The following is a 10,371-nucleotide window of genomic DNA, read 5'->3' as shown; positions in this document are numbered from 1 at the left end:
CTCAGGTCCTTATACCCACACAGGAGCCAAGGACAGTAGTGTGTGCATGTAAATCTCAGTGATGGCAGGACAGCAAGAGGAGACATGGGTCCCTGGGGGCCTGCAGGCCAGCCAGCCAGGACCCTGCCGTAAAAGCCCAGAGCAATGAGAGATTCCGTCTCAAGCAAACTGTGGACGATGTCTGAGAAACGACACGTGACATTGCCCTCTGACATCCACATGCAAAAAGTACATATTTGCATCTACACGTACATGTGTACCAAAATACCCAAACCATGCACTTGCATGTGCACGGGCGCACACACACACACACACACACACACACACACACACACACACACAAGCTCATAGGGTAGAACCTGGGGCAAGAAACCCAAGATAGGTACAAGGTGGCCTTCAAGACTGAGCAAGTTGTGGGATATGGTGGCCTCATACATTTAATCACAGTACTAAGGAGGCAGAAGGGGTGGGATCTCTTGAGTTCAAGGCCAGCCTGGTTTACATTGTGAGTTCGAGGCCAGCCTGGTTTACATTGTGAGTTCCAGGACAGCCAAGGGGTACATAATGAGATTCTGTCTCAAAAAAACAAAAACAAAACAGAAAGCCCCAAACAAAAACTATGGAGGGCTTGGCAGCTGATGAGACCATTTTTAGAGTTCAGGGAGAGTGAGGCTGTAGTCAAGGTGTGGGCAAGGCTGCTTTCTTCTGGAGACCCTAGAGAGAAACATTATACAACCCCAGGCTGGCCTGGAACTCCTCATCATCGGGCCTTCCACCCCCCCCTCCCACCCCCCCATCCCCTTTTCCTTTCCCTCACTCTGACTGCACATCCCCTACATCCACTGTCCCTGCTCCCCTGTGATATAGCTCCAGCGTCTCCTACCAGAAAGAGCCCTCATGATTACCTGGTGTTCATACACAACCCAGGGCCATATCTCTAGAACACTGCCCTCGATGCCATTGCAGAGTCCCTGAGGCCAGGTCACACAGCCACTGGGTCAAAGACTTAGATGTGGGTGTGTCCGAGAAGCATCACTGTGCCCACCACAGATTCTATCTGGGTGTCTCTTGACATGGTAAGAAGGGGGGCCTCGAAAGGCGAGACCTGCATTCCCCACCACATCGCTGCCAGACACCCCTCTGTTTTGTGCCTTTCACTGTTTCACTGGAAAGACATGCTCAGGTGTCAGGGCCTTGCCTGCCTTTCTGATGGCCCTAACAGGATATACAGTCTCACTTCACCCTGGCCAGGTGACTATGGCAGCCTGTGGCCTCGGTGGTGACTTCTCTAAAAACATCACCCCACCTCCAGCTGCCTCGCCCTGCTCCATCGGGCTGGGGCTCCAGCTTCTCCCCTCTTCCTAGGATTCTCTACCCTCAAACGGCCCCTGCAGCTCGTCCAGTCCTTGGTCTCTGGCAATGGCCCATTACAGAATGCTCACCCTCTCTCCCACACGGGTCCTTGTCTCTTACTGTTTCTTCCTTTGACCTCTCATCCCAGTGTACCCAATGTGTTCAGTGATGCTTCTGGGATTCAAGCTCCAATGGAGCGAAGAATCAATCCCAAGGAGGGTGGAGGCTGCGTCTCTGAGAGTCTAAGAAGGGAGCTCTGCGCACAGCCAAGCCCTCAGTGCTTGTTTCATGGGTGAACGGGAGCAGCCTCCTGTGGTGGCTGCACCTACTCTTTCCATCACAGAGGTGGGCCAGTGCACAGCACACAGCACCAGGAAGCCAAGAGAAATGCAAGGCTCAGAGGCATCGTTTGCACTCCAGATCAGGACTACCTGGGGCTCCATCGCCTCTGTTCCAGATGCCAACAGGTGTCCTGTCACCTCAGCCGTTTTGGGATTTTTTTTTTTAACTGCTTGCTTGGTTGGAAGAAAGAAGACCCATATCCGTATAGTAGTTATTACTTTCATAACATTACCAATTTTCCCTCAGGTAGAAACACAGCTCAGCAAACAACCTCATCATGTTATCTTCAAACATTACTTTACTGCCAGGTACGCAATGAAAAACAGCATGGAAAAATAAGCACGCACTAATCTGTCTCCCAAGGCACACTATGTTTCACTGGGGGAAATAAAGAATAAATATGTATTCTGGTCCATAAATAGCATGTCAAATCAAAGACAGCCTACGTAGTCCCTGGGTTTACCTTGGCAGCTGTTTGCTCCTCTCCCATCCCAGAACTTCCTCTGCTGTCAACAACCTGCAGCCGTGGTAGGCGATGTCCGGGAGCAACTGCCGAGAGCTAGCCAGGGGCTCCTATCACGCTTCCTGCAGCAAGAGTGTAGAGCAAGAGTGTTCATCTGTGATCATGGCAGCAGCCGGCCCAGGTGCAGAAAACACCTGACGGCCACTTTTGACTTCCAGGCACTTTGGGTGTCTTGGTGCCATGGTTGGCAGCAGAGCGCTAGAGGGCCAAGTGGCTCTGTCACCATAGATATGACACATGAGGGGAAATGATCATCTTGCCTTCAGCTGGAACCCAAAATTCATTCTCTTTTGTTTTTTGGTTGTTGTTTTTTGTTTGTTTTGTTTTGTTTTTTGAGACAGGGTTTATCTGTGTAGCCTTGGCTGTCCTGGACTCACTTTATAGACCAGGCTGGCCTCGAACTCACAGAGATCTGCCTGCTTCTGCCTCCAGAGTGCTGGGATTACAGGCATGTGCCACCACGTCTGGCTCCAAAATTCTTTTCTTTCTTTCTTTTTTTGTTTTTGTTTTTGTTTTTCGAGACAGGGTATCTCTGTGTAGCCTTGGCCATCCTGGACTCACTTTGTAGACCAGGCTGGCCTCGAACTCACAGCGATCCACCTGCCTCTGCCTCCCGAGTGCTGGGATTAAAGGCGTGCACCACCACGCCCGGCTCTTTCTTTTTTTTCAAGACAGGGTTTCTCTGTGTTAGCCTTGGCTGTCCTGGACTCACTTTGTAGATCAGGCTGTCTTTGAACTGACGGCAATCTGCTTGCCTCTGCCTTCTGACGAGTGCTGGGATTAAAGGCATGTGCCACCATGCCCGGCACAAAAATTCATTCTTGAGACTTGAAATACAGTCACCCTCAAGACTCTAGTGAAAGGCCTTCAACCCACATGAACAGTGGCCACAACAGGAGAGGCCCATACACAGAGGCCGGACAGATGGGTGTGTCTTCTGGCCATGCATGGTAGTGCTCACAGATGACTGTAGCACTTGGGGTGACAACACAGGGGGGCCCTATGCTCACGATCACCTGTCTACTTTTGGCCTCCTTGGTGCTGTGGTTACAGATGAGCACCACGGTGCTTACCTTTGTGTGACGAATGGAGACCCAGGTCCCCCAGCTTATGTGCCCCAGCTCTCCGACTCATCCTACACGGGAAAAGGCAGCATCAATGAGACACAATGTCCTGAAGTCTGTTTATTAATCTGTTTGTTTGTTTATACAGTATTCTGTGTGCATGTGTGCCTGCAGGCCAGAAGAGGGCACCAGATCTCATTATAGATGGTTGCTGGCAAGTGAACTCAGGACCTTTAGAAGGACAGTGATCTTAACCTCTGAGCCATTTCTCCAGCCTGTCCTGAAGTCTAAATGCAGTCACAAACCTGCTTCCACCAGACCAGACCTTTCAGTAAACTACCAGAAAGGAGCTTGGACCTCTGCTTCTTCGGGTTCTTCGAGCAATAGGACTCTTCTGTGTTGTGCCAGGAAATGTGATCAGGGCCCAGGTCTCATGAACCTGGGATCAGTCAGAGAGAGGGGGCACCTGTTTTGTTTTGTTTTTTGTTTTTGCAAGACAGGGTTTCTCTGTGTACCCTTGGCTGTCCTGGACTCCCTTTGTAGACCAAGCTGGCCTCCAACTCACAGAGATGCGCCTGTCTCTGTCTCCCTGAGTACTGGGATCACAGGTGTGCACCACCTCACCTGGCTTGAGGGGTCACATGCTAATTACTCATAAGCATCCATTTTTATGGGGTCTCAGAGGGAGAGAAGGCAAGATGGGGGCACCTACAGGGAGGGAGGGGCTTAGCTCCACTGTGCCTCCATGTCACATCCAACAAGAAGTCAGGCAGTATCCGGTAGCAATTCCTTCCTCTGAGGGCAAGGATACCTTTTGTCTCCTTATAAAAAAAAAAAATCCCTTTTGTTAGCTATTTTTAAAAAGCCATGTTAGCCTGTAGACACTGATACACTCCCAGGAAGAGGACTGAGCCTGGACACATTGCTACAAAACTACAAACAGAACGGGAGGGAAAGGCTTTGATATCAGCCCTCAAAGCAGCAGGGCAAGAAACAAAGGAGCCTCCCAGGCAGTCCAGAGAGACCATTGTCTTTAGAATATCTGGCCCAGCTTTGAAAGTTCAAGGCTCTCTCCTTGGCTCTTGGATTTTCTCCATTTGTCAGAATGCAAATGCCTGAGAACTCTTGCTGGGTCCCCAACAAGATGCCAAGTTTGACCATACTACCTTGTTGGGACAATAACCACAGTGACCGGCAATGGCTGTCCCTGTACCCTACCCCACTCCTCTCTCTCTACTGCCAAATTTGTGTAAACCGGGTCATGAGCTTCTCTCAGTCCCAGAGCATGCACAGCCATCCTAAGAGTCCCAAGAGTCACTCCTACCCTTGCTGGTTACCCAGTCTTTCTTTCTCTGAAGTAGTGTCCTTTGGGAGTCCCCAAGGCCTAGGCTGTGTCCACGCCCAGCTATGTTCTGTGGTCAATGGGGACTGCACAGCTCAAGACTTGTCCCTCTGTTGACTGATGGGCTGTTATGTCTCCCACCACAGCCCAACTTGACACTCAAAGGCCCCTTCAAGCCAATGGCCCCTACATCCACGCAGTGCCACAGATAGATTTCAAGACACCTGCCCACTTCAGCCCCTACTGTGCTTGTCTAAAAAAAACAGTGGTTCCTGTCAACAGGACAGAGAGACCATCAAATCTTGCTTGCTGATCAGTATTCGTTTCATGTTCTGTGTCATGCCCTGACCAGCCTGCCTCCCCGTGCTCCCAAACTTGCTTCTCTGATTGGGGTAGTGTCTGCAAGTGTGGTTGTGAAACAAACGTGATCCTCTGGCTTCCCTGTTCCAGGAGTTTCCTCAGGTAATGAGGTTTAAGCACCTGTTTCTCCCAGAGGAAGCTGGGTGGGCCCCTTGCTCTCTTACAGACCAACTGTGCATGTGGCTCTTTCTCACCGTAACCATCTCCTCAGCCCTCTTCCCTGTCCATTGGCCTCCTGAGTTCTCCCTGAGCCATGAGCACTGACAGAGGGGAGCAGTTTGCTTCCACCCCAGGCCTCACTTCACCTAAGGAGCTACAAAGGAATAGGGGCCGTGTTCTAATCATGTTTGAAACAGGACCTCACACAGCCCACACTGGCCTGGAGAACCTGATTCTCCTGCCTCAGTTTGCCAAGTGTTGGGCTTATAGACATGTACTACCAGGCCCAGTTTGATCACAGGCATCCCCCCCTGCCCGCCCTCCCAAGACAGTTTTTCTCTATGTTATCTTGGCTGTCCTGGACTTAGTTTTTAGACCAGGCTGGCCTTGAACTCACAGTAATCTGCCAGCCTCTGCCTCCCGAGTGCTGGGCTTAAAGGGGTGCACCACCACGCCCAGCGTCACAGCCTTTTTAGGTTCTGGGGCAGAGAGTCCTTCCTGTCCATGGCAGGAAAGATAGAGGATCAAGATTTTCCTGTCAGTTTGGGGACTGTTTTTGGTAACACTTAAATGCTTCTGAACTTGAAAGTTACCTTTAAGCAAGGTAAATTCTGTTTATCCTTTTTATTGAGTTCTGTTTTGTTTTGTTTTTCGAGACAGGGGTTCTCTATGTTATCTTGGCTGTCCTGGACTCACTTTGTAGACCGGGCTGGCTTCGAACTCACAGCAATCCGTCTGCCTCTGCATCCCTAGTGCTGGAATTAAAGGCATGCACCACCATACCCGGCCAGCTAGTACACATGCTTTCACACATATAAACCCAAATCTGGCCATATGCAGCATAATGGCAGGGTGCTCTGTGTGTGTGTGTGTGTGTGTGTGTGTGTGTGTGTGTGTGTGTGTGTGTGTACTCCCACATGGTATAGTCCTTTTTACTACATATTTATACCTGCAGTTGACTCTACTTTAGTGTCTAGTCCAACAAGTCTTGTTGTTCGCATGTCTGTTAGAGCACAGGGCAATTAGGGTGCATCCAGAAGTGTGCTGGGGTGGTGCCAGCCTGTAACCCCACCCAGTGCTTGAGAGACAGAGGCAGGCAGATCTTTGTGAGCTTGAGGCCAGCCTAGTCTATGTAGCAAGTACCAGGCTGACCCAGGGCTACATCGTGAGAGAGGACCTGTCTGTAAAACAACAGGCCCGTGGGCACCAGGTGAAAGGTATACACCACTGAGAGGGGGAGCCTTGAACCCAGAGATGGGCAGGTGATCCACACCAGAGGTACTCAGCTTGAGAAAAGCAAAGATGGTGAGGGTGGGTGGTGGGTGGTGGGTGGGAGGGGGGCTTGTGGGGCTCTCTGAGGAATTAAGCATAAGGAGCTGAGGCAGTGGGACTGGTAAGGCCTGAGAAGGAAGAGAGCTCATGCAGAAGCTGGAGGGGCCTGGGGAGCAGGCCAGGAACAGGGGCATGGCGTCTAATTCTCAGCCATGGCATTTTACTTTTTGACACAGGGCTTGATGTAGTCCAGCCTGGCCTGCAACACGTGACCCTCCTGCCTCAGCTTCTGGTGTGTCTGCTCGGTTTATACTCATTTGGCCACCCAGCACTCATGGATAAGGAGGAGCAAATTTCCAATTTGTTTCTTCCCCAGCTTTACAACACAGGGTCCTGTTCTCCACAGCAGTCAGGAGCCTGGTGTGTGTGTGTGTGTGTGTGTGTGTGTGTGTGTGTGTGTGTGTGTGTGTGTGTAGAGCTGTCAAGAATCTAGAGACCAAAAAGAAAAGAAAAAGAAAGGGAAGAAGGGTTGCTGGGTGATAGCTCAGTTGACTGAGTTGAATCTCAGATAAAAAATGAACAAAAGAAACACCAGGTGGTGGTGACACAGGCTTACAATGATCTCAGTGCTGCGCAGGCAGAACCTGGCAACTGAGGAGCCTCCGACGACTAGGCAGCCTAGCCTACTCAGCAAGTTCAAAACATAAGACATAGTGGTCAAGAGCACTTTTTGTTTGTTCTTGCAAAGGACCAGGTTCAGTTCCCAGCACCCATATGGTGGCTCACAACCCTCTGTAACTCCATTGACATGGAACCCAATGCCCTCTTCTGCCCTCTGAGGGCACCAGGCACACACATGCAGTCAAAACATCCATTCACATAAAATATATCTTTAAAAATTAAACAAAATGCCTGGCATGGTGGCATACACCTTTAATCCCAGCACTCGGGAGGCAGAGGCAAGCGGATCACTGTGAGTTCAAGGCCAGCCTGACCTACAAAGTGAGTCCAAGACAGCCAAGGCTACACAGAGAAACTCTGTCTTGAAAAAAAAATTTAAACAAAACAAAAACCAAGGAAGAGGGGCACAAAAAAAATGGCTTAGAAGGTAAAGACACTTACAGCTTAGCCTAATGACCTGAGTGCAACCCTCGGAACAGACCTGGTAGAAGTACTGACTCCTGTAACATGGCCTCTGATCCACACACATTCTGATCTGCAGAGATGAGCGGGTTATCCTCTCTCTCTCTCTCTCTCTCTCTCTCTCTCTCTCTCTCTCTCTCTTTGACCAAATATACAGTGTCTTTAATCTATTGCTTGTCAACATACCAGAAACATCTTTTTGAGAAAGGAACTTTTTTTCAAAACAGGGTTTCTCTGTGTAGCCTTGGCTAGCCTGGACTCACTGTGTAGACCAGGCTAGCCTGGAACTGATTTCTCACGGAATTGATTTCTCATGGTTCTGGAGGCCAGGAAGTCCAATTCCAAGGTTCTTACGGATTCAGTGTCTGGTGCACTGTGTTGTTACTACACTCTGCAGAGGGGAACTCTGTGTCCTTAAATAGAGGATAGAAGAGCACAGGGCATGAATTCAGGTCCTTATGGGAAGACCCAGGCACCTGTTTCTAGCTTCTTCTATAATGACATTGACCCCATCTGTGAGGACAGACTCAATCACTGACCAAGATGGAAGCTACTTAATAACTTCTCCCAGAGTCGCTCCTTTGTGACATCACCACATCGTAGTTCAAGATCTAACCTGTAAATTGTCAGGGATGTTGTGTGGCTTTTCCTGGGTAGATGTGAACAAACTTCTACTTATACCAGATACATTGGCAGATCCAGTCCCGTGCAAGTCCAGCGGTGAATGATGAGCTGTTGAGGCCCAGCTACTTACAGAAGCATAGGTGACAAGACAGCAGCAGCAACACTGCTACAGTCAACCCTCCACCTCCCCTATCCTCAGCACCTCGCATCACCTCATGCACTAGGGCAGGAGAGTGCAGCTGGGAAGCACTGGCTCCTAGCAGGGAGGGTCTGATGACTCTCCACCCCTTTCTTCTATGAAGGGCTGTTAAGAGGTATTCATAGGGCTAGAGAGATGGCTCAGAGGTTAAGAGCATTGGTTGTTCTTCCTGAGGACCCGAGTTCAATTCCCAGCACCCACATGGCATCTAACAACTACCTGTAACTCCAATTTCAGGGGCTCCAACTCTCTTACAAATGCAGGTGAAATTTCAATGTATATAAAATAAATAAATGTTATAAAAAAAGAAAGAAACTGTTCCTAAATCCACCAGTAGATGGCGCTCCTGGAAAAGATTTCACAGTCTTCTCTGTTAGAAAAGGAGGGCAAGGGACTGGTTTAATCCATATAAAAGCCGGTTTACAAGAAGTCTAAGGCCTTACCCAACCCTGTGAAAAGCAGCAGTGAAGTCGTCACAGCCATGGGTCTTGGGGACATTTGCTGGGCTTGGTCACCCTTCCTGAAAAGGACCACAGCCACGTCCTAGGACCCCCAACCCCCAGACACCAAACCTCCCAAAGGTCCCAGTGCACTTGCTTGAACACACGGTTCCCCTCTGTTTTCCTTGTTAATTCTTTCACAGAACTCCAGACCCAGAAGAGCCATCTGAACCTGCTGGGTTCCTCTATAACCACCTTGTTTTAGTGGTGGTTGTGATTTTTACACCTCTATGAACTATTGCTACCTCTGGCTCAAATCGAAGCTCCGGAGCTGGGCCGTGGTGGCGCATGCCTTTAATCCCAGCATTTGGGATGCAGAGGCAGGTGGCTCTCCATGAGTTCGAGGCCAGCCTGGACTATAGAGGGAGTTCCAGGACAGCCAGAGCTGTTATACAGAGAAATCCTGTCTCGAAAAACAAAACCAAACAAAAAAGTCAAAGCTCCCCCATAGCTACTGTGTATGGGAAGAGATTCCCAAAGGATTAGCCAGCCACAGGTGAGAGGTTGGCAGACTGCTTGCCTTGAGGTTAGAGGCCATGAGGGTGCGCTTTCTGGACCTGCGAGTTAAGCAACCGGAAGTCGGTCTCCTCATTTACAAAGTGTCTCTAAGAGTTGCCACGTGTCCTATTAGGAGCTGCACCTTGGAATCTTAGCAATGTCTCAGTGGGCTGGTGGTATGCTTTCAGCCCTCTGAAAGGACCACGGAAAGAACGGGAGGCAAGTTTCTCAACCTTCCTAAAGTTACCAACTTAGGCAGCCTGTGGAATGGCATGTTAATGTTGGTGTGACCTTTTAGTTCCATGGCTTGCGAATGACTAACATACAAGAATGAGTGGGGTGGGGGTGGGGGCTCCAGTGACGTGCCTTGGAGTCCCCTGGTTAGACACCTCCCCAGTACAGGATAGCTTTGGCGTTCCTGGCTGGAGCTACAGGTCCTGAGAAGTTTGAACTTCTTGGTTGGTCATGGCTCAGGAGTGGGGAAGCCAGAGGGTCTGCTGGGCAGACTAGACTGAACTGTTTGTACAGAGCACGCCTGGCTCTGCCTCCTCACAAGTCTGACTGTTCTTCTTGAACTACGGCCTCTCATCTTCGGCTTCTAGATTGCTTGTGAGGAGAAGGCCCTTTAGGACAGAGAAGGGAACAGTCAGTCACGGGCCTCCCAGGTCTGACCTTGACCAGTGACACCTGTTAGCCCTGTCATGCCTTGCCACCAGGCCTGGAGTGTTGAGTCTTTTAGACTGCAAACCACATGGCCTCAAAAGTCCTCTTCCCTAAAATTTCCTAAGAAAGATAAGCTACAGCCTGCTCTTAAAATCCCTATGTAGATTTGGGATTTGCTCTAAGAGGTCCCCATCTTTCCTTTTGTTTTGGTTTTCCCAGACAGGGTTTCTCTGTGTAACAACCCTGGCTGTCCGGGACTAGCTTTGTAGACCAGGCTGCCTCAAACTCACAGCCATCCACCTGCCTCTGGCTTCCAAGTGCTGGGATTC

This window comes from Acomys russatus, chromosome 26 (genome assembly GCF_903995435.1).
Source record: "Acomys russatus chromosome 26, mAcoRus1.1, whole genome shotgun sequence".
NCBI lineage: Eukaryota > Metazoa > Chordata > Mammalia > Rodentia > Muridae > Acomys > Acomys russatus.
The sequence above is the reverse complement of the archived record's forward strand: the minus strand, read 5'-3'. Positions refer to the sequence as shown.